The sequence below is a fragment of the Pelodiscus sinensis genome, chromosome 1, assembly GCF_052426305.1.
Source record: "Pelodiscus sinensis isolate ZL-2025 chromosome 1, ASM5242630v1, whole genome shotgun sequence".
NCBI lineage: Eukaryota > Metazoa > Chordata > Testudines > Trionychidae > Pelodiscus > Pelodiscus sinensis.
Genome location: NC_143052.1, coordinates 33245860 through 33270977, shown reverse-complemented (window position 1 = coordinate 33270977; position 25118 = coordinate 33245860). Strand labels below are relative to the sequence as shown.

The 25118-nt window shown below is 40.6% G+C and overlaps 1 pseudogene; it reads left to right on the top strand.

Moving 5' to 3' along the window:
• The first annotated feature begins 456 nt into the window (after positions 1-456).
• Positions 457-17705, top strand: LOC142827824 (protein regulator of cytokinesis 1-like; annotated as a pseudogene).
• Positions 17706-25118: the final 7413 nt, after the last annotated feature.

The following is a 25118-nucleotide window of genomic DNA, read 5'->3' as shown; positions in this document are numbered from 1 at the left end:
ATCAGCAATCTCTCTTGATAACAGAGCACTCTGTCACAAGGTTGCAGTCTGAATAATAATGAATTCAGAGGAATTCGCATGAGCTGAGAGAATGTTTACCTGAGTGTAGTGGTTTATTTCTCATCCTCACTTTGATAGGGATAAGAGAAGGTTAACTCCATGCTATGTGTGGTGGAACTTCCGCCCCTCAGACCATGTTGGGCATGCTCCAACTGCTGCCTCAATATAAAAGGAAGCAGCCCAGCTTATTCTAGACTGACCTCCAGAATGGATGGGCCTTTGGTGGAGGCTCCAGCTGAAAATCCATTACAAACTTTGCCTGTAGAGCCAGAGAATTGAAGAGTTAGGTTGGAGTTGTATGGCCAATGCAGCTCCAAAGAATCATCTGTGCTGAGGAAAGTAAAGACTCCAATGTCCCATGGACTGAAGCTTCTGAAAGAACAGAGTAGGGCCAGCATGGCTGCCACTCCTACCATTCCAGAGAGTGGTTATCAATGGTTCTCTGTCATGCTTGGGCAAGTAGTATCTCCTACTCAGGTGAGATCCGTATGTTGATGTGGGATTTCTTGCTGACTCGGGGCAAACCATTCCACTAGTGTTAGGGCCTGAGGTCAGGACCTGGTGAAGTGGAGTGGGCCTGGGCTCCCCTACCCAGACTGCTCTCCTCTGATGATGGCCCACACCTGGGTACTAGCCATTAGGGAGCACTGCCCTTTACATGAGGGCTCTAGATTGACTCTGCCCACTAGGCCATTCTGCACTGTGCCTGAGGGCTAATATATTGACTTTGACCATTGGGCTGGGCTGCTTAGATTGCCACTGGGCCATGCTGCTTTCAGCCTAAAAGACTATTTGGAAGACTGTAGCTGCACGAGTACCACAATCCTGCTGTGCCCTAAAGGAAGCTAGGTGTGTATGCCACATGACACTCTCCTTTTTATAAAAGGTGTTGTCCCCTTTTTTCAGGAAAAGTGAGATGGAATAATATTGTAATTCAAGCAATGGGTAGAAGATAAAAAGCAATAGAGCTATCTGATCAGTTTATCAGAACATAATGAAAGCAACTTCAGGATTTTTTAATCACAATAGTAAAAATCAATTTAGTTAACCTATTTATGTATAATAAGTATTCCTGTGGCACCTTATATATATATATATATATATATATATGTGCAATGAGGAGTAACGGTAGTTCGAATTAGGAGCTTTAGTTCAAACTACCTAGCCCGTGCTGCGTGTAGCCGTGGGCAGGTATTTCGAACTACCGGGCATTTAAAAATGATGGTGCCTGGGAACATGCAAGTGAAGCCCGGGATATTTAAATCCCATGCTTCATTTGCAAGTTTGAATGCCTACATTAGCCACCCTAGTTCGAACTAGGGTAGCTAGTGTAGACATACCCTAAGGTGCCACAGGGCTACTTGTTTTTAAAGTTCCAGACTAATACAGCTACCCCTGTGAGACTATTTATGTATGTCTATAATTCACAGGTGATGGTTGGGAGGCCAGCAGTGGCAACCAGAGTGGAGATTCTTGGGGCTGGAACTGTGGATAATGAAACAGGAGGGCTGGTCTTGGAAGGCAGGTGAGTGAAGCAGCATGCTTAGAAAGTAGTCCCTGAGTGGTTGCAGGCTACCTATATGTTGTTAATAGCTACCAGCTGGCCAGAAGGAAAAAGTAGTACAGTATAGTGACGGTATGGTGTTCAGATACGTAGGGGTGTAAAAAATAAACAAAAAACTGTTTGGAGAAGGAGCTGTTAAGGTTGCAGCATGGTGGAAATTCTGTAGCCATTTGAGATGTGAAGTTGTTTTCAATGTGCCACCTACAAGTGTATGCTCATTAACCCTTTAACAATGAATCATATATTCAGCATATGTCTCACTACCTTGTGAACAGTGTTGGCAAATACAGTCAAAGCTTTGAATTGAAACAGAGAGAACAAAGTGATTGCTATTCCCTGAGCAGCTTTTAAGATTGGGATGAACCTGATGTTCTATTTTACCAATAAGATATTTATACCCAAATCACAAGATGAGAATGTTTTCTCAGCCTTTTCTTGTGAGATTCCAGTGTCAGGGCCTCTTGAGAAGCATTGTCACAGGAAGTATTTTTGCAACAGATTAGACTGCACAGAACTGGATTTGATGATCTCTCAGTGGCTGTCATCATCAACATTCCACATTCAGCAACTGGAGGGAATGTTTCTTGTGCATTCAGTCCTGTCTCTAAAAACATTGTTCCCTTGGTAATCTATAGCACTTATACTAGCAGTAGCCTGAACAAACATACACGATTTCGTCAGCACAGTTTGTCTTTCCTCTAAGAAATACAGTTTGCTATTGCTGCTGAAAATCAGCACAGTACTCTTTAAAAAGCTTTATAGGGAAAAAGTGCCACCTGGCAGATAATGTAGGCAAGTAATTTGCAGGTAATCAGTATGCATTTTTAGAAGCATGAATATGAAAACCCTAACTTAATTCCATAAATTATAATGAAGAATGTACTCTGTGTTCCAAAAGACTTTTTATTTGATGTCAGTAGTTTTATAGGGCTGTGAAAGATATGGGATTTTTCTGCAATGTCCTGCAGAGACCTTACTGATTTAAATTTAAGTGTCTTTGGAATGGATTGTGTTAACTGAAATGTTTATACATTATTATGGACTAGGCTTTTATGCAACTTGTGAAGGGGGAAGGTGTGGCATGTGGGAGGCCTGGGGATTTAAGGGACTCTATTGAACTATGGGCCACCCTAGAATGGACGCTTGGAAAACTCTGTTAAGTGGTTTTCTTGGGTAATATTTAGGGAGTAGTGAATGCAAATTCTCATCTACAGCAAAAACTCAGCCTTTTAAAGCAAATGCCCTGAGAAGCAGGCCATTGTCTGATGATCACCTGTTACATGAGGCCAGGATCAAAGGCCCTAGCCATATAAAAGACAATATGAACTATTCATTGTTGTTCTGGTTCTTAATCAGAAACAGTTATGCACTTATAACCACAAAGACGACCCAGTTGTGTGTTTAAGAACTAAAACCTACCTGAGCCAGAGTATGGAGTTGGCATGTGCTCTGGTAAGTTTTTTGAGACATGTGTGTTCTTTTCTTGCTTTTTAATATGGTTTCTTGGTAATGCTTTCACCTTTAAAAAATAAAAGCACAGGCTTATAAACAGCAGTATGGTAATATATAACTAAGGGCAAAACAAAGGGCACAGCTGCTGAAGAGAAAGCAAAGCACATACTGGTCTTTTAGTCAGTATGACTTGCTGGGACTTCTCAGTGTGTCACCTTAAAGTGTGTGTGGGGTGTGTGTGTGTGTGTGTGTGTACCAGTCAGGTAGAAGGGGGAGTTGGATCTTTGCCCAAGAGAGGTGATGACTGAGGAGCTGGGAGCCGAAAGAGGTTTGCCCTCAAATGATAACAGGAGGAATACAAGTACAGTTACTACTGAACAGTGGCTTTATAATTAAATAAATCCATAATGCATTGTTTTTAACCATTTTTCTTTCTAAAGGGTAAGCACATTCAGCAATTACCTATCACTGGTAAATAGGCAAGGTTGAGATAGGATTTTAAAATGTTGAGTATATTTCCTAATAAGATTGTAGTTTGCACTACACCTGGTAGAGCTACATTAATCACAGAGAATAGTGATTATAATAATGCCTATGGACAGGCAATCTTTCCAGTTTTACACTAAGAAAGAATCACTTCACTGTCATTATAAAGCTATTCACTAGCGTCAAGTAGTTTGAGTGTTATAAAAAGGTGTTATAAAAATTGTGTTAGTAGTAGGCATGGTACAGCCATGTCTGAAATAAGCTTGAAAAGTTATAAAATGCTGGAAGAGAAGATCTCTTTTAAAAAAGTAATAATTCATTGAAGATCTCCTAGCAAGTGGGGCTGATTTTTTATATTGTGAAAATAAAGATTGTGTTTTATTGCTATTAAGAAAAAAAGGTGAAGCAGAATCATTTTAGAGATCTAGCATCTTTCACATTTATTCCTATTATGTTTTCACTTGTTGCTTTATGAGCATCAGCAAATGATTTTAAATAACTGTTGCATTTCCTAGCAGCTTTCAGTATTAAAACTTGAGATATTAGTTTTGATATGAACTGATACTGAATTATTTAGAACCCACTTAGCAAAATTATGTGGATAACTATTGAAGGCACAGAGCAGGGTTCCATCTCATGGCAAAAATTTATCTGTCCCATTGTGCATTTTTTTTCAGTTCACAGACAGCCTAAAAGGAATGTTAACTATAATATCTATCTTTGACTCCTGAGGCAAAACACTAATCCAGAATCATAGAAACCGGCTGCTACAGAAGTGTTTTTAAAATATTAAATCAAGCTCAGTGGTGAATTATCAAAGTCGAATTCCACCTTACCCAGAGGCACAAACAACTCAGGACAAACAGCTGTTTTGACATTCCTAGCTGGGAATCCTGCCCTTCACAAACACATTTGATGTTCAGACATAGTCTCTTGGCTGTGTACATTCATCCCCATCTGTTAGGATGGCATTGTGCCCACACACAAGGTGGTATGTCAGTTTCACTAGGGCATAGGTGCCAAGTAAATATAGGCAGTTTGCGGAATTCTGCTTGTGCTGTCTCTTCATCAGGGAGTTATTTATCAAAGCAAAGCCACCTCACAACACGACTCATTACACTGGGTTAGACCTGTGGACACTTATGTGGCTAAAGAATACTTAAAAACACAAGCAAAGATGACACAGGGTTCTCATGAACACTAGTGATTATAACAGTCTGGATTGCACCAAACATAGAAACCCGGTTATTACCATCAGTCTACGTAGGAGATAAATGTACAGTCTGCAAGTACTTTATGTGAAGGTAAGCACATGGTACATGAAAAAGAGTCTTTGAAGTTATTATCCCTTCTGGGATAATGATATTCCAGAAGCATATCTTTAAGTGTGAGACATTAATACATAAGATCACAATAGACTGATCACCTTCTAACTTCTTTCTCCAGTTTAGCTATGGGAGAGCAATAAATTAACCCTTTGACTTAGGCATAACCGGGTCCAAACTTTCACAAGGCATTCAGTCAGATAAACCCACGTGATGCCCTGGAAGGAAGTTCCACTTCAGCAGAGTCAGAACTGCAATGAAGTTTAAACATGAAGTGATAAAGTTCAAGTCAGCACATGGATTTCTAATGTGGAGTATTGCTGGAAATATTTACAATGTATTTCCTGTACTGAAGAATATGGATTGTTCTTAAAATGTTTGGCTATTTTATTCAACTTCCCCACTCCCAACCTACGCATTAGACATAACTGAGGATCTGACTTCAGAGGCCTGAGGATTCTCATACCATTGTAAATTAGGAATACCTCCAGTGAGGTCAATGGAGATAGTCTGTGTAAAATCAAGAATTAGAGTAATTATAGGCAGGATTCTGCCCTTGCTATCCCGGGTGCATAATTTCAGTGGGACTACATGTGGTGTAAGGCATTCTTGTCTAGGGTAAAGAGGATAGAACAAGCCTTATGTTAATATAAAAACACATAATTCAACAAAAAAGTAAAATGATTTCCGAAGTTTTTTTTCTTCCTTCCTCAGTGTATCTACCTTTTAATTAGGGTATGTCTACACTTGCATCCCTCTCTTGAAAGAGGGTGCAAATGAAGACATTTGAAATTGCAAATGAAGCTGGGATTTAAATATCCAGTGCTTCATTTGCATATTCATATTATGGCGCTATTTTGAAATAGTACTATTTCGAAATAACAGACGCTGTTAAGATGTGGTTATTTCAAGAGAAAACCCTTCCCTCAAAATAACCCTTATTCCTCATACAATGAGGTTTACCAGTTATTTGAAGAGAAGGGTTCTCTCTCAAATAACCGCATCTTAGCGCTATTTTGAAATAAGATGCTGTTAAGACGCAGTTATTTGAGTGAAAACCCTTCTCTTGAAATAACTGGTAAACCTCATTATATGAGGAATAAGGGTTATTTTCAGGGAAGGGTTTTCTCTCAAAATAACAACGTCTTAACAGTGTTTGTTATTTTGAAATAGAGCCATAATGTGAATATTCAAATGAAGCGCAGGATATTTAAATCCCGGCTTCATTTGCAATTTCAAATGTCTTCATTGGCATCCCTCTATCGAAAGAAGGTGCAAATGTAGACATATCCTGAGTGATTATCCATCTGTTTTGACAGGTAGAGGATTTATTTATAATCCATTATTATCCATATGGCAATCAAGCCAACATTGCAGGGTGATACCAACTCACCTAATCCTGTACAGAAAAGCCCAAATCTTTTTATACTATGGGGAGAGGAAATGAAAGGATTCTGATTCTCAGCACACCTTTTGTTTGTTTGGGTTTGTTGGTTTGGTTTTTTTAAATTTCATTTTATTGTTTTTGTTTCTGGGTAACTGCGAAGCAGTCTTAAATCTAAAAACATTATTCAAGTCCTAGCCAGAAAATAGTACAAATGAAAAGTAAGCTACTAATAACTTCGGTTTTTAGTGAACAGACAGAAAAAATCCTACCATGAGGGCAGGGGACTGAACTTGATGACCTTTCAGGGTCCCTTCCAGTTCTAGTGTTCTATGATTCTATTCTATAAAAGATAATTATAATACTGATTGTATTATGTCTCTGCTATACTGATAAATCTTGCCCAATATATCTAAATCTCTTCTCCTGAACTTCAGATTCCTCTACTCTTATTTATAGTACACCCATTAATCAGATTATGCCTGGCCCCTGAGCAGCCATATGAGAGAACAGTCCAACTATTTGGATGGCTCTTTTTAGTAGCCTTGGATGCCTCTTTTAGTAACCATCAGTTGGTAAATAATCATCCAAAAAGGTTTGTAGAGTATGCAGGGGAATGACCTTACTTTCTTCCCTGCATTGGCCAATGCAGCAAAGGCAACATTTCCTATAGAAGGAGCAAGCTACTCATTTTGGGAAACTCTAGGAGGAGCAGTTACCAATGTAGCTCAGTGCCTAAATGCCATCATCTGGTCTGTATATTACCAGAATTTTCTCCTTTTATCTAAATAAGTTAATTAGAATCTCCAAAGACACTCCTCTTCCTCCAAACCCACCATCTCTGCCTTTCACATGACTAGTTCCCCATAGCAATGTGGTCCAAGTCTCTTGTAGATTTTAAGTTATAGTAAGATATTTTGTGCATTACTGATTAACATTTTTATTACACTTTGCAGTTTCACAAAACTCTTCCTTCTGTATTGTTACTTTCTTTCTGTTATATTCAGATATAGCTATTCTCTTTTACTCATGACTCAGACCTCTGTGTTTCAGTCATTTTACCTTTTGCATATGTTTCATTGAAAAATCTCTCATACTCTTAGGGCTACAGCTCTACACTGTAGTTCTATTTCAGGATACTAAATGTATCCTAAAATAGTTATTCCACATCTTTTGAGTGCGCAAGATATTTTGAAATATAATGGTTTTGTTATTCTGATATACCAGTAAACCTCATTCCACGAGGCGTAAGGGATGTTTAGGAATGGTGATTCATTTCGAAATAAGTGCTATTTTGAAATTTACTTTACATAAGCTACACAATTTGCGTAGCTCAAATTCCATAGCTTATTTCGAGTTACAGGTGAAGTGTAAACACACCCTTACAGTGCTGGCTACATTTATTCCTGTGACAAAATTTTAATTCACAAACAACCACCATACTTTCAGTTCCTCTTGTTTCCTGATTACTAATAAATTGCTCTAACAAACTCTTAAAAATGTAAAAATAACCATTAATTGTTTAAGATGATCTCAAACATATTCTCATTTTTCTAAAATTCCATTCTCTCCCTGATGACTGTAGGCAGACTTTGTACATACATTAGCTCAAAGGGTATGTCTAGACTACATTCCTCTGTCACCAGAAGGATGTAAATTAGACATACCGACATTGCAAATGAAGCAGGGATTTGAATCTCTTGTACTTCATTTGAATAAAAATGGCCACCATGTTTTGCTGAGCCATCAGTTTGTCAGCAAAAAGTGGCTGTCAAGACAGGAATTGGGCGACAAAGAAAGCCTTGTTGGCCGATCCTGTAAACCTCATTTTATGAGGCATAAGGGATTGGCTGACATAGGCTTTCTTTGCTGCCCGATTTTCGTCTTGACAGCCACTTTTTGCCGACAAACTGCTGACTCGGCAAAATGTGGTTGCCATTTTTATTCAAATGAAGCGCAGGAGATTTAAATCCCCGCTTCATTTTCAATGTCAGTATGTCTAATTTACATCCCTCTGGAGACAGAGGGATGTAGTCTAGACATACCCAAAATGATTTAGTTTAGCAGAAAGATACATAAAATCACTTTTATCTGGGATTTTATTTCCTTTGTTACCGTTCATTATTTTCCTTTTCTGCTTTTCTTTTATGAATCAGTCTTGATTACTGACTCATATTTTAACTCCAGTTGCACAACTATTATTGCATTTATTCTTAGTACTTCATTATTGGTATGGCACTAAGAGTATGCTGGGCACATACAGCCTTCTAAATTTATCCAGAATGCTAATGCTTTGTACTGTTCCACCTCTCTCTTTTCCTTTACTATGTTGTTCTCCTTTTCTCTAGCATTATAACATATTATCCTAGCCACATAGTGTATCATGGCACCTCACCTACCTTACCTCTCTTCCTCTTAGCTTCTTTGACAAATTATCACTATTACTTTCCCTGAAGTGTTCATGCGCCATACATCACTAGTGACATTAACTAACTGCTTTTCTATCAAAATAATGTACCTGAACGATCTAGCCAAGTGAATGTTCACCCATTTTCAATTACACAAGGCCTGAGACTGTGATATCTGTCCCACTTGACTATCCATAGATAAATGGGTAACTCAGTTATTACCAGAAAAAGCATGAGCTGGTTATTGGTTCCAAGCCATGATACCCACAAAAGAAATTCCATTTCCTAGTGAAATGACAGATACCATAAAAGACAAAGAAAAAATTTGCCAGTCATGAAGAAAGTTTGTGGCTCTTAGTGCATACTAAAGATTCATCTGAATCTGGTATGTTTCCTGGTAAGGCCTTATTGTTTAACTTAGAACAATTTAATATAACCAATGAGAGAGGGTGGCCAATTATGCATAATTCTGGTCTTGGACATTGATTTGCCTCCATTTAAGGTAAATCCTATCACTTCATGGTAATTTCTGACATTTGTTTTCATTTCATTTTCTAAATTTACTTTGCCAAATTTATACTGTGTAACAACTGGTCTCTATATTATATATTCTTATATCCTTATATTCATTCTTCTTACCCTTAACAGATTTATAACTGGCTCACAACCTCCCTTACCATTTCCCTCCTCCCTTGTAATTTCAAACCAAATCCCTTCTGGGCATAAAACCACATGTTGTGGGGATGGCTAGCCTGTACTTGCTTGGCTAAATCCAATCCATATAAAATAAATCAAAATGATAGATTACATTGAAGAAATAGCACTACTGTAGAGTTCTGAATAGTACACTTTGGTGCAGACTTTAAAGAGCAGCAAATATGTAATACCATTACAGAGATCTATCTTCCTTTTTCTTGTACCCTTTTGAGGATCTTCAAAATGTGTTCCACTACACTATTGCAAGCTGTATAATGCACAAAAGATCTGATCATCTTTTCTCTACATTTCCTGAGAAATTTGAAATTCCACAGAAAAAAAGAGCATCATTATCTGAAACAGTCTCTGCACATGCAGCAAACATAATTCACAATGTTCCAATAGTTTTAGCAGCAGAAGTGTTCATCTTTTGTACAACTCTGTTCTCCCAGGAATAATCATTGAAGGTACAGCTATACTGCGACGATCTATCCAAAAAAAGACACAAAATGAGGAGAGCATTTTATGTATATCTTTTTCCGATATTTTTGTCGGAAGAGGTTTTTCCAAAATTTGGCCCATCTAAATTGGGTCAAATTTTGGAAGAAATCACCCTCTTTCAAAATCTCCCTTCTTCCTCATGGAGGAAGGCTTCTGAAAGAGCACATTTGCTCTTCTGCAAAACAACAACAACAAACGGAAGAGCAAACGTGTTCTCTGGACATGGTGGAGTTTTTTCTGGATAACTCCAGTATCCCGAAACCCCCCTGAATTCTAGTCATACCCTTCCTAAAACTAAGTAGATTAACTTATTATTTCAAAATCAATGTTTAGCCGGCATCATGGCTTAATTGTCTACCTCCAAAGATAACAAAACATGGATTCTGAAATATTTTAGTGACTGCTAAATAGCTCTAATCAATGATTTACCCTTCCCTATCCTAGTCTAAGCCTGGCCAATATTTAAATCTTAATATATCTTTATAATGTTAGAATCATAGGGCTTGGAGAGACCTCAGGAGGTCATCAAGTCCAGCCTCCTGAGCAAAGCAGGACCAATCCCAACTAAAGCCAGGGCTTTGTCAAGCCGAGACTTAAAAACCTCTAGGGATGAAGATTCCACCACCTCCCTAGGTAACCCATTCCAATATTGCACCACCCTCCTAGTAAAATAGTTTTTCCTAATATCCAATATAGACCTCTCCCACTCTAACTTGAGACCATTATTCCTTGTTCTGCCATCTATCACTGAGAACAGCCTCTCCATCATCTTTGGAACCTCCCTTGAGGAAGTTGAAGGCTGCTATCAAATCCCCCCTCACTCTTTGCTTCTGCAGACTAAATAAGCCAACATCCCTCAGCCTCTCCTCATAGGTCATGCGCTCCAGCCCCCTACTCATTTTAGTTGCCCTCGGCTCGACTCTCTCCAATGTATCCACATCCTTTCTATAGTGGGAGGTGGGGGGAGATGGAGGCCAGAACTGGACACAATACTCCAGATGTGGCCTCATCAGAGCCAAATAAAGGGGAATAATAGTTTCTCTAGATCTGCTGGCAATACTCCTCCTAATGCACCCTAATATGCCGTTCACTTTCCTGGCTACAAGGGCACACTGTTGACTCATATCCAGCTTCTCATCCACTGCGATCCCCAGGTCCTGTTCTGCCAGACTGCTACTTAACCATTTGGTCCCCAGCCTGTAACAATGCTTGGGATTCTTCCATTCCAAGTGCAGGATTCTACACTTGTCCTTGTTGAACCTCATCTGTCTAGGTCACTCTGGACCCTAACCCTGCCCTCCAACTATCTACTTCTCCCCCTGTTCATTTAATTCAATTCAAATAGGATATTATGTGATGTTAGCTTTTGGGAGTAGTTATCTATATGCTGCAGAGTAAACAAGGCTTCTCTACTAAAACTCCTTTAATTTAGATTAATAAAGACAACCTCTCTTATCCATTATGTCATTTGACAATCTAGAAAGAGTATAGTATATCACTTTTAATACAAGGGAGATATTTTCATTCTCATGACTCTGTCTTTTTATCCTTAGTTGAAAAGTGAAAGTCCTTTAAGAAAAAATTGTCCAGAATCTTTATTTGGGATAGCTTCTACTTTCAAAAGTATTCAGGAGAGCACATATACCAGGCATGTCCAAAGTCCGGCCCGCGGGCCAAATGCGGCCCGCGGTCGGATTTAATACGGCCCCCCGCTTCTCCCGGCTCCCCGGTGCTTTTTTTAACTGGCGCGCTCAGCGCGCCGCTTCGGGCCGCCGCCGCCACGGTCCCAAACCCTGCCCCTGCACTCCGCTTTGGGGCTGAGAGTGCAGGGACAGCCCCTGCTTCCTCCCCCTCTCCTGGCTCCCCGGCACTCCTCTGACTGACGCCGCTTCCGGCCGCTCTGCCGCCGTCCATGGCGGCCGCTGCGGCCCTAAAGTCCACCATGTAGGGCACGTCCACAGCCCTGCTCTCCCGCTTGGCTACGGGTTCGCCCTGCCCCCGGGCCGCCGTGAGGCCAGCGTGCCCTGCGCTCTCCGCCCGCCTCTGACCCTGCAAGCCCTCTACCTTGGGGCTGAGAGTGCAGGGACGGACTCCGCAGCTGCTGAGATCAGGGACGGACTCCGCAGCTGCTCAAGCTCAGTATCTGCGATTGGCCCTGCGCACTGTCAGCTTCCTGGCGGGCTCAGGCACGTGGAGCTGCGAACATTAGAGACTTCGCCACAAACGGGCTCAGGCACGTGGAGCTCATCATTAGAGACTTCGCCACAAACAGCCACAAAGGCAAGAGAATTCTTGTTGGGCAGTGTATTAGTGCAGTGTATTACTTGGGCAGTGTATTAAACCTCTGGCACTGCGCTCACATGATCCCTTCCCCTTCTGGTCAATTAAAAAAAATGGCGACTGTAAATAAGAGAAGAAAAGTTGACAGTGAGGGCCGCCGCTTCCAGGACAGGTGGAAAGTGGAATATTTCTTCACTGAAATAGAGAATCACTGTGTTTGTCTGATATGCCAAGAGACTGTGGCTGTTTATAAGGAATTTAATGTCAAGAGACACTACCAGTAGAGACATAGCACATACGACAAGCTAACAGGGCACGACCGCAGTGAAAAGTTGAAGCAACTTGAAGCTGTTTTAATGTCACAACAGAAATTTTTCATAAGAGCCCGTGAGTCAAATGAAAATGCCACAAGGGCGAGCTATGAGGTGGCAACGTTAATTGCTAAAAATTGCAAATCTTTTGCTGAGGATGACTTTATCAAAGAATGCGTTATGAAAATGGTTGAGAATATCTGTCCCGAGAAGAAGCAAGAGTTTGCCAACATTTGCCTGGCTCGTAAAACTGTAGCACGGAGAATTGAGGAGATTTCATCAGATATTAAGAGACAGTTGACATCCAAAGGAGTGGATTTTGACTTCTTTTCAATAGCCTGTGATGAAAGCACGGACCTATCTGACACAGCTCAGTTGCTGATTTTTATGAGAGGGGTGGACGATGAAATGAATGTGACTGAAGAGCTACTTGACCTCCAGAGCCTTACGGACCAAACAAGAGGAAAAGATATATTTGTTTCTGTTAGTTCCGCCATAGATGACATGAAACTGCCTTGGAACAAAGTTACTGGGATTATTACTGATGGGGCACCTGCCATGGTTGGTGAACGAAGTGGATTATCAACCCTAATCTGTAACAAGGTGATCGAAGAAGGAGGCAAAGCTATTAAACTCCATTGTATCATTCATCAGCAAGTTCTCTGTGCTAAACATCTCAAATATGATCATGTTATGAAACCGGTGCTAAAGACTATTAATTTTATTCGCTCTAAAGCCCTGTGCAACCGCCAGTTTAAACAGTTTCTACTGGACATCCAGGCTGAATACGAAGATGTTTTATATCACAACGATGTAAGATGGCTCAGTCGGGGGTCTGCACTGCAGCGTTTCTACTCTCTCAGAAAGGAAATCGGAGAATTCTTGGAAACAAAGGGACAACCAATGCGAGAACTATCTGATCCTATTTGGCTGGCTGATTTGGGGTTTCTAGTTGACATAACAAAGCATCTGAATGTACTGAACACGAGTCTTCAGGGGAAAGATGCAGCGGTGAACCAGCTTTATTCACACCTCAAAGCCTTTGGGACAAAGCTGCAACTTTTCATAAGGCAGTTGTCACAAACACAGCCCAATACCATACATTTTTCAGCATTGCAGGAAATAATGAACAGTTTTCCACAGGACAATATCAGTGCGCAAACGAGCAGGTATGCAGCAGACATTGCATCTCTGGCTGGGGAGTTTAAACGGCGCTTTCAGGACTTTGCAGCTATTGAAAAGGAGATCAGCCTTTTCTCCTCTCCATTCTCTGTTGACCCCGATGATGCTCCAGATCAGCTGCAGCTCGAGCTCATTGAGCTGCATTGTGACAGCGAGTTACGCAGTCGTCACCAACAGCTCTCTCTTGTGAACTTTTACCGCCAACTGGATAAGAGCCGGTTTCAAGAGATTCGAACATTGGCTAAGAAAATGCTGAGCTTGTTTGGCTCAACATATATGTGTGAGAAGACATTCTCTGCTATGAACTGTAACAAGAACCACGTGAGGACAAGACTAAGTGACTCTCACCTGCGTGACATTTTGCGCATCAAAACCACTGCCTTTGAACCAGACCTAGCCTATGTACTGCAGTCCAGATCTCAGTTTCACCCTTCACATTAGTGTAGGCAAGTTTTTTTTTCCAATTGAGATTAATACATTGTAAAATCTCAGTTAATGTCAGTTGGTCTAAATCAGTTATAAATATATTTGGACACAACATGTATAGTTGGTGTTATGTCGTTTGCCGTTTGCAATAAACTTTGCATAAAATAGTTAATTTGCATTTAATTTTAATGGTTCAAAGAATGTCAGGCAAAATGGTCGGCCCTCACGCATGTTCACTTCATCAAATCTGGCCCTCTTTGAAAAAAGTTTGGACACCCCTGACATATACATTTGCATCATTCTTTTATGGCTGTTGCACCCAATGAGGTATTGATATGCAGCTATGATCAAACCCCATATCTGTGTCTCAGCTGCTGCTAATGGTAGAATGTGATCTTTTCACACAATATTTTTACACAGGATTAGTGATCTGTGATTAAGATTCACATTTTCCCTAAAAGATGTGAATGGAATTGAATTAATCCAAAAATAATTCTGAATGCCTTTTTTTTTCCTATTTGAGAAGAGTTCTTCTTGGTCTTTTATAAAATCTAGCAATATAGGCCAGGGGGAGGGAGGTTATGCATGTATGAAATGACCACTCTTATCCCTTATAATGAGGCATCACATGAAAAGAGCAAAAAAAGCTACACAACTCCATAAGCATTTTTCTGCTTCTCTTTTGCAATCTCCAAAGCCTTACTTTTGCTCTTGATTCCAAACCTGTTTCAAATAATTTCACAACCAGTTTAGAGAGTGGGTTGATTCCACATCAACACATTAAAAATTAATCTTCCATAATAGGTTAGCAATGCCAGAAAAGATCTCAAATTTGAAACAATTTGGGATACAGTCATATTTGTTATAGCTAGTAGCTTCTTTTTAAGAGAGGCCTCTCCTCTGAATCTATGCTATTCTGGCAGAAAGCACATTTTCTCTTGCCAGTGCTAAAACCACATTTTCCAACCTTTTTGGTACATCTTAGAAACTCCTTATGTGTTTCTCTGGATCTTATCATCTTTACCAATTTATCACCCAAATGAAAAATGTTACCATTTAACCTCTGGAGCACCTAATTCCACCTCTTTGAAATATTGCACATACTCTGACTACACCATATGGCAAACATTCATACGTGAACAGTCATATGCATACACACACATTAAGGAAATGTTCAAAGTTGTTTTTTATGCTGAATACAACCCCAAACAAACTGCATTAGATGCTCACTTTAACGCAAATTTCCCTAAAAGAGCATATACGTGCATTCGTGTACAATTTATGAACCCAGAAAAGTCACTGGAGAGAGGAAGAGAGGCAAAATGGGACCGTAGCATATAATTATAATCTCCCCAACACTTCATTTTTAGAGATGCCTCATCAGACATTTTACTTGCATTCCCAGCATCTTCTCTAGATACTGTAGCTTTTGCATCAGACCCTAGGGAAGAAACAGCAGGAAGATAACAGGGAAGGCAGCCCAACAGATGGGTATTCTCTATATATTTATGATGGAATTTGTCTCAGTGAGTCTGAAAATCCAGTTTATGAAAACCCCAGACATGCCATATCTGCATGTGTTTTGGACAAGTTAAATTTTACCACTCCTGACAAATGTGGCTTTCTGAACAGCTCAGTCTCCAGAAAGAGATTGAGTCTTTATAATCAACACAGACTCTGACGCTTCCTTCATTTCTGGGAACACTATAAATGCTCTTTATTCAGGGACCTCCACCTGAGGAGTTAGCTTTGGCTTTTGTGTTCCTTTTAATTGTACTTTTATGTGCACTCACAAAATGTAAGGAATGGAGCGAGTCCTTCAGATACTTGTTAATTCCATTTTCAGCCACAGGAATCTTTGCTGTTATACTCTTTACTAATCCTAACTTTCTAAACACAGTTTTTTACTTGATTGTAATTGCCCCATCTGATCCATCTCTAAATCACCTTTTAAACATCTCCAGTCAATGTCTTCCAACCAGTGTGGGCCAATGTCTTTTAGTCATAATTCCCTGTATTTATATTAACCCAATTAGGGGCACTCAAGTCCTGTTCATGTAAGTTTGGAAAAAAATGATACCATTTACAAGCCACCTTCTCATGAGAAGGCAGACTTTCATAAATTAATGCAAGGATGGGGAACCTGTGGCTCCCAGCTTGCTTGAATCTGACCCCGAGGCTTGGGGCTCCCCCTCAGCATTGTAGAGCACCCCTGTTATCTCATCATAGTGCTGGAGCACACAAAATCTATTTGTGTGACGGTCAGTGGCCTCCGCCCCAGAAAAGTTACCCCACCCCTGGATTAATGGATTCCTAAGCCAATGGGTTCCCAAACCAGAAGAGAACTAGACTGACCTCCTATATAACACAGACCAGAGGAGTTCCCAGAATAATTCCTTCTGCAATATTTCTGAAACTTTTTTATTCCAGAGACCATCTTCAATTGGGGGCGGGGAAGGGGGGAAAAGAGAGGTTGGAGGAATTGAAGGAGCTTCAACGACAAGATGAAAAGCTCTGTGCAGAGCTGTTCACCACTCCTTATTATATACCATCTGGCAGTATTCTCAGTCTTTCACAACTGGAAGAGTTAAAAGGACATGTTAGGATGTATTCAGATGAGAAGTTGCAGTTGAAGAAAGAATCTGTTATTTCAACATGGGAGGCTCTCAAGGAGAAGATAGGACTTCTATGGATTAGGCTGCTCTGGCCAGTAAACAAGCAGGAACAATGCAAAATTAAACATTAAAGGCTCCATTACACAAGAAATTACCGTGTAGGAAGAAGGGCTGCTGCGTTTAGAAGAACTGAAAAGAAAGAACTTGAAGGGACTTATGGCAGAAGTCACTTATTGGGAGAAATGTTTCTATAGCACAGAAAAGAGATCAGCTTTTCTCTTATATTATGATAACTTTAAAGAAGATCTGTTGAACCAACCTGATGAGGAAGTGATAAAAATGAAACACCTTTATGAGAAAAATAGACCTCTATTTGATGGTGCTGTTAAATGGGAAACTACCTGGAAACAGTTTACGGAGTTGGAGAAAAAAAAAAATCCACAAATTCAAATTGAATACTAAACAGAGGTAGCATTTTATTGAAAGGAGAAAATGCTCGAAGATCCACCGGCTATTAAAGTTGGAATCAGAACTGAAAAGAAGCATTGAAAGCTGGGAAAGAGAACAAAGCTGTGACTCCTGACACAGGGTCAAAGGTTCCTGGAGTACTGGGTAAATCATTGGAAATAGCACACACTTGAAAAAGAACGAGAGGTTAATGAAGAAACCCCCAAAAAAGACATGCTGGCTCAAATGCTCTAACTCCCTTTAAGTTAAGGAAGACAGCCAGCTGCGTCAGTCTTACGAACACAGGTATAAGTGCCGCAGCTATTTCCAAAATACCCATTCCAGTTTATAAGATGTCTTCTAAAAACACACCACCATATTTCCTACAGTGAATACCATTACAAGAGAATGAGCAAGCTAGCAAATCAAACAAGTCAGCTGTATAAACTTCACAAAAAAAACTTTTGAAGAAGACTAGCAACGCCAACAACATATTAAATTCTACAGTAAATGAAAACACATAATGAGGATTCTGCTGCTTCACTCTCTGAAATTCCCAGGATAACTAATTCCTTTGTGGAACTTCAGAGTTCTTTTAACTATTTTCATGGACTTGAGAGAGAAGACTTGCACTATGTTTATGCCAGTGCCATAATTAACTCTGGCTACCAAATTGGCACATGCAGCAAGTTGAAAGGATTTCTGTGGAATCACAGCTGTACCTTGAACTCTTACATTCTTCCCAGATTGCATCAGAGAAATCTCAGGGATCATTCTAGTCCACAAACTGGTTGTTGAGAAACACTGTCCAAAAGCAGTGTGACAGGATCAGGTCAGAGGGATATAAATAGTGCTAGAAGGAAATTATGTGAGCCCTAGGTCTTTGTTCCCTGGGCAAACTGGCAGGGGCTGGCCTAGAACTGGCAGGAACTTTCCAGAAGCTGTCTGGATAATCAGGTCAGTTAGAACACCTGGAGCTACTTAGGAGCCTTCCAGAGCCAAGGGAGTCAGTTCTAATCAGACCACCTGTTGCCAATCAAGAAACAGCTGAGACTAGTTTAAAAAGGGCTCCTCTTTTGTTAATTGAGAGGTACATGAGGAGGGAGGGGTGAGAGGTGTTTGGGTGAGAGCTGGGAGCTGCAAGGCAGGAAGAGTGCATGGGAGGCACAGGTACCAGAGGAAAGGTAATGAGAGGAATCATTTGGGGAAGTGGCCCAGGGAAATAATAGCCCCATCAGTTGCTGCAGCCTTAGGGTCTCTGGTCTGGAAGCTAGAGTAGTGGGTGGGCCTGGGTTCCCCCCAATCTTCCCCACACCATTACAGAGTCTGTCCTTGGATAGGGAGACCAAGACTGTACAGGGGTTTCACCCCCCTCCATGTTATGGACTGGCCTGTGATGAGTATGGCTCAGGCCATGAACCCTGCCTCTTTTAAAAATAAAGAAGCTGTGGAGTGGGACACAGTGAGACTCTGAGGTTGAACACTATCCAGTGGAAGTGCAGGGCTCACGGGTACAGCAGAGCTTTGCCACAGCCAATATTTTCAAAAAACACCTAATCTTGTTTTTAAAATAGTCAGTGATGGCAAATCTATCATGGCTCTTGGTAAATTGGTCCAATGCCTGGTTAATCTGCCTGTTAACAAATCTATGCTCACTTCCTATCTGAAATTTCTAGTTTTAAATTCCAGGCATTTGACTGCTAGATCTTTTTTGCTAGATTGAAAAGCCCATTATTAGGTGCTTACAAATGCAAAATCAAGTCACCCTTTAACATTCTCTTTGTTCAGATAAATGGATTAAGCTTCCTATCACTGTAAAGCATGTTTTTTTTCCCTAACTCTTTAATCATTATGGCTCTCCTTTTTACTGTATAATTGATAACATCCTTTGTGAGGTACAATCATCAGAATGGCCATGGTATTCCAGCAATGTTGCATTGAAGCCAAACATAGAGGTAAAATTACCTTTATTCATACTCAAGGTTCCTCTTGATTCCAGGAATTGCATACAACATTTTGCTCCTGTTTGGCTGATTATTCACCACAACCACCAAATCTTCTTTGGAGTCTTTACTTGCTGTTTCTCAGGACAGAGTCTCCTCTCCAGTAAGATCTAAACATTTTTACATTTAGCTGTACTAAAACAACATATTATTTGTTCGTATCTGGTTTGAAAAGTAATCCAGATTTCTTTCAGTGGTCTCTTTCATTATTTACCAAATTCCCAATTCTTAGGTCACCTGCAAACTTTAGCAGGAAGAATTTTGTTTTCGTCCAGGTCATTGATAAAAATGTTAAATAGCACAGGGCCAAGTATCAAGCTCTGTGGGACTCCACTAAAAACACAGCCTTGATGATGATGTTTCCCTCATTACAATTACATTTTGAGAACTGATAGCCAGCTTCTAATCCATTTAATGTGTGGTATGTTAATTTTGCATCATTCTAGCTTTTAAAATTATAATGTTGTGCAATATCAAGTTAAACACCTACTAAAGTCTGCCTATATTACATCAATGCTGATACCTTTATCAATCAAACTTGGAGAGATCAAGCGACAAGAATGGACAAACTTGGAGAAGAGCGACAAGAATGATTAAAGGTCTAGAGAACATGACCTATGAAGCCAGGCTTCATGAACTGGCCTTGTTTAGTTTGGAAAAAAGAAGATTAAGGGGGGACATGATAGCGGTTTTCAAATATCTAAAAGGGTGTCACAAGGAGGAAGGAGAAAATTTGTTCCTCTTGGTTTCTGAGGACAGGACAAGGAGTAATGGGCTTAAAGTGCAGCAGGGGAGGTTTAGATTGGACATTAGGAAAAAATTCCTAACTGTCAGGGTGGTCAAATATTGGAATAAATTGCCAAGGGAGGTGGTGGAATCTCCCTCTCTGGAGATATTTAAGAACAGGTTAGATAGACATCTGTCAGGGATGGTGTAGGTGGAGCTTGGTCCTGCCTTGAGGGTGGGGGGCTGGACTCGATGACCTCTTGAGGTCCCTTCCAGTTCTATTATTCTATGATTCTATGAAGTCAGATTGACAAACTGTATTTTTCATACACCCATGTTGACTGGAATTGAATATATTCTATATTCGTGGGCACAACCCACTTCTTCAGATGACAAATATGGAGCAGGAGGCACAGAGGGAGAAATATAGAAAAAGAGGGGAGCGGGAGAGGAGGAAACCACTCTGTCAATTAAAGTATCCATGCTAAATGAGGCTAATAGAGTGGGCTGTAAGTGGCTGATATTTAGCTTTTGATGTAATTTGTGCATTGAATGCAACAGCCCATTCAAGAAATGTGTTTGTTCAGTCCCTCGCTAAATGTGTCAAATTTGCATATGAAGGCCAGTTCCACAATTTCCCCCTCTAGTTGGTTCCTGAAATTATTCTGTAAGGCCATGTCTACACAAGAGAACTATTTAAAATTAACTTCCAAATTAACAAATTCAAAATAGTATCTCCTAGCTAAAGCAAAGCATCAAAATGAGTTTGAATTAGTCCAAAATAGCACATCCACATTGAATGGTGCCTGCTTCAGACTTAGAGCAGCCAGAAAAACTCTAGAGAAGGGCAAAAGGTGGGCAGATATTTCCTGTGGCTGCTTGGTCCAGGTAAGCTGTGACGCGTGCTTTCAGGGGCCCCCTCTCTATGGCCATGTCCCTCAAACCACTATTCCTCATGGCAACCAGTGGGCACATACTTCTACTCTGGTTGCCTTTGTGGATGTCACAGCACTCAAACCATGGAACCAGAGCTGCTGAAAAGCAGCGTCAAGCTCACAGACCTCATGCTGCGCTTCATGGTGCAGTGCTTTCAAACTGCTCACATTTTGCTTCAGCAGGATGTGGATGAGAACAAGCAGGACTAACTGTAGTGTGGCCTGAAGACCCTGCTCAACTAGGTCCTGGTGCTCCTGCTGCCACGCATGCCCCTTAATCCCCTGGACACCACACACCATCCTACAGTGATGGGACAATCAACATATGGAAGAACTTCCGTATGTGGAAGAACATCTTCCTGGAGCTCCCTGAGTGGCTTGACCTGGCCTTCAAGTGATAGGCGATCCGCCATCCCCATGCTGAAGTGTGTAGCCATAGCCCTGTGGAAGCTTGCCATGCTGGACAGCTACTGCTCTTTCAGAAACAAGTTCCGCATGTAGAAATCCACAGTCAGGGCCATCCTAATGCAGGTAGCCAAATCCATCAACCGTGTGCTCCTACAGAGGGTCATCACTCTGGGAAACATGGACATCATTGTGGATGGCTTTGCTGTGATGGGCTTCCCCAGCTGTGGGTAGTGGGGGCATAGACGACATGTATATCCCCATCTGGACCCCAATCCCATGGCTTGGACTTTATCAACAGGAATGGGCACTGCTCCATGGTGCTACAGGCCCTCGTGGATCACAAGCGATGTTTCACTGACATCAGTGTCAAATGGTCAGGGAAGGCATACAATGCCCACATCTTCTGGAACTCCTGTCTCTTCTGAAAGATGTATACTGGCGTTTTTTCCCCGATCACACCATCAGAGTCAGAGAGGTAGACATGCCTATAGTGGTCCTGGGAGATGCTGCCTACCCTTTGCTCCTGTGGCTCATGAAGCCCTACATAGGCAGCTTGGACCCAGCAAGAAGCAGCCCAACACCAGGCTGGGCATGTGCCACATGATCGTGGAATGTGTGTTCAGCCATTTAAAGGGGAGGCTCTGGAGTCGCCTCCCCTATCTGGACCTCAGCAAGCACAACATCCCTTTCATGGTGGCAGCCTGCTTTGTGCTGTGCAACCTCTGTGAGAACAAGGAGGAGCTGAGGCTGAATGTCTGGCCAGGGAGTTCAACCAACCAGACACCAGTGCCATCAGGAGAGCACAGCAAGGGGTTATACTCATCAGAGAGGTCTTGAAGAGTTTTATGCAAGGGCAGGTCTGAGATTCTTCCCCATCAAAGGGCCCTGCATTCTTTGTGTGTGCCTTTTATCCCCCATCCTCTCTTCCTCTGCACACCCTTCCCACCTTCCCTGTCCCCTGCAGAGCAAACAATAAAGACATATTTTGTGAAAAAACAGGACTCTTTATTGGGGGGACATACAACAGGGGAGGGATTGGGAAAAGAACCTGGAATGGGGGAGGAGGACTCAGGGATGGGGCTGGCAGTGGTGCCTACCTCCATGTGGTCTGAAGGCTTTGGCTGCCCTAGAGGTCCTACCGCCCTATTAGCATAGGGTGTGTCTAGACTACATGCCTCCTTCGACGGAGGCATGTAGATTAGCCAGATCGGAAGAGGGAAATGAAGCTGCGATTAAAATAATCGCGGCTTCATTTAAATTTAAATGGCTGCCCCGATCTGCCGATCAGCTGTTTGTCGGCAGATCGGGGGAGTCTGGACGCGATGCCCCGACAAAGAAGCCTTTCTTCATCGACACAGGTAAGCCTGGTTTCACGAGGCTTACCTGTGTCGATGAAGAAAGGCTTCTTTGTCGGGGCATCACGTCCAGACTCCCCCGATCTGCCGACAAACAGCTGATCGGCAGATCGGGGCAGCCATTTAAATTTAAATGAAGCCGCGATTATTTTAATCGCGGCTTCATTTCCCTCTTCCGATCTGGCTAATCTACATGCCTCCGTCGAAGGAGGCATGTAGTCTAGACACACCCCTACTCTCTGCTGCAAAAACTTGTAGTGTAGGCAAAGCCTGAAAGTGGAAAATATGCCTATTTAAGGGGTATCACTTTGCATTTCCAGACATGGTTACAAATCATGACTTGCTACTGTCTTTCATAGTGTTCATATGGGACTACTCATAAGGCCTCTAAATCTGAGTTTGAATTTTTCTTTTTTTATTAAAAAATATAAACTACTTTCATCTAAGACTTGCTTTTTTACCAAAAAAATCTCTTCATTTTTTGAGGTCTTTGCTGCTTTTCCAATCCTACAGTTGTCACCAGAGACCTTGTATATTTCTTTACCTAAAGGGCAAACACAGACAGCACTTTTGGTCTGTATGACTTTTATAATAGAATGAAAGAAAAAGCAAAACAAGGCATAACTTAAAAAAGACTCTAGAAAGAACACAGCATATACTTCCTCTATAATGTACCAGTTCAACTCTACATCAAAATATGACAGCTCTCTTGTGAAGACATGGAGTTCCTAGAAATGCAATGATCAGAAAACAAAATCCCAACACTTAATATACCTGTGCACAGACATTTGCATTTTGAAAGTTATATATTAGCTATACTAAACAATTGGCCAAACTTTTCTTAACTCTTGCCAGGAGAATCACATATCCTAATAGTAATTAAAGGGAAACAGGATGTACCTAGCTCTGAAGATGAAACCTTTTGTTCTCAGGTGTATCTTATCATGTAATTTTAAATAGCACTCTCACAAGACTCATGGAAGAGATGAAATTTATTGACCCCAGATTGTTGAATACAATCTTTGCCATGCAAAAATTACTTCCCATATATCATGAGTACTAAGCACTTGATCTCACATGTATAATCACTACACGATCCGAAGTGTTTACTCAGATAAATAATTTGGCTAAAGATATATAATGTAAGTTTTAAAGACTAATGAACGTGGAGTTTTGCCTTAAGGAAAAACATTATGGCTTCAGAGATTCTAATCACCATACAAATAAACAGCATTCTTGGGTTTGCATGTTCACATTTCTTTCTTTAAAATGGTTCTTTCAAGCAAAATAAAAAGTACACACTTGAACAACCAAGCACTATCAATATTACTTTGGTGTAGATAAGATCAAAGATTTTGCATTGCGTATAATAAGTGAGCTAGATGGAATGAACAGAAAACTACACTGACCTTTTAACAGTATTTTGCAACAGAAAGCTATTTGTCATAGAGAACAAAATCAATATTAACATGAACAAATGTCAAATAAAATATTTAATGTTTACAATGTACGAGAAGAAAAAAAGATGTAGAGTATGAAATACTTCTCATGCACACACACATAAGAAAGAACTAAAATTAGGTTTAAATACTTACAATATTAAACCGAAAATGTATTATTTGAAATGCAGATATAAAGGGAGGCATGTCTCCTGAAGTTAAAAAAAGATATTCAAATGAACATTGGATAGAAATTACTTTTCATGAGGTCTCTGTATTCATAACTAATTCTTCTTTACTGAAAGTTATATTACAGTACCAGAACCTGTAAAAAAAATTACAGATCAATTCAGACACTAAGAATAAGACAAATATTGGGTTTTTTAAGGTAAGCAAGTAAAGAACCCTTTTACAAGCTACTACTGATTATAAAATTATATAGACCTTTCTAATCTCCTAGCATGAATAATAACTAGTGCCTATTTTGCATGCCCTTGTCACATGAAATTTCCACTACAATCAATGGCAGGTCCATGGAAGAAAGGCTTGAAATATAGTACCCTAAGTTTCATTTTTAGCAACTATACAATGTATACTGCCATCTAGAGAGACCCTGTGCTAAGATACAGAGAGTTGGGTCACAACTCTGGATACCTCCCCCTTCACTTGCTACTGGGGAAGAGACTAGCTAGATGACTGCAGGTTCCCGAAAAAGAGGGAGGCCCTTGTATATGAGCGTCTCAAAAATCCCAGATTGTGTTTTAAACAACATATCTTATCCCTTTGTAAAATATGAAGTGGCACTCAAACTCCAATTCAAAATGTTTTGGAATTATCTATAATGAACATGAAGAGGACTGAATAAATACTGAAACTGTCTTTGGGAGAATCCTCAGTTTATTCATAATCAGTAAGAACCCAAAGTCAGCATGGGCTTAGATGGACACAGAATCTCAGAGGTAAAAGGAGTGGTCCCTTCTTATGCCAGTCATGAACTTGGCCCCATGTACCTAAAGGCTGGAAAATAGCCCATAGTTCCAAAGTCTAATATGAATTAATTATCACTATAAATTATACACAATGGTTAATCTCCAAGATAATCATTACAATACACT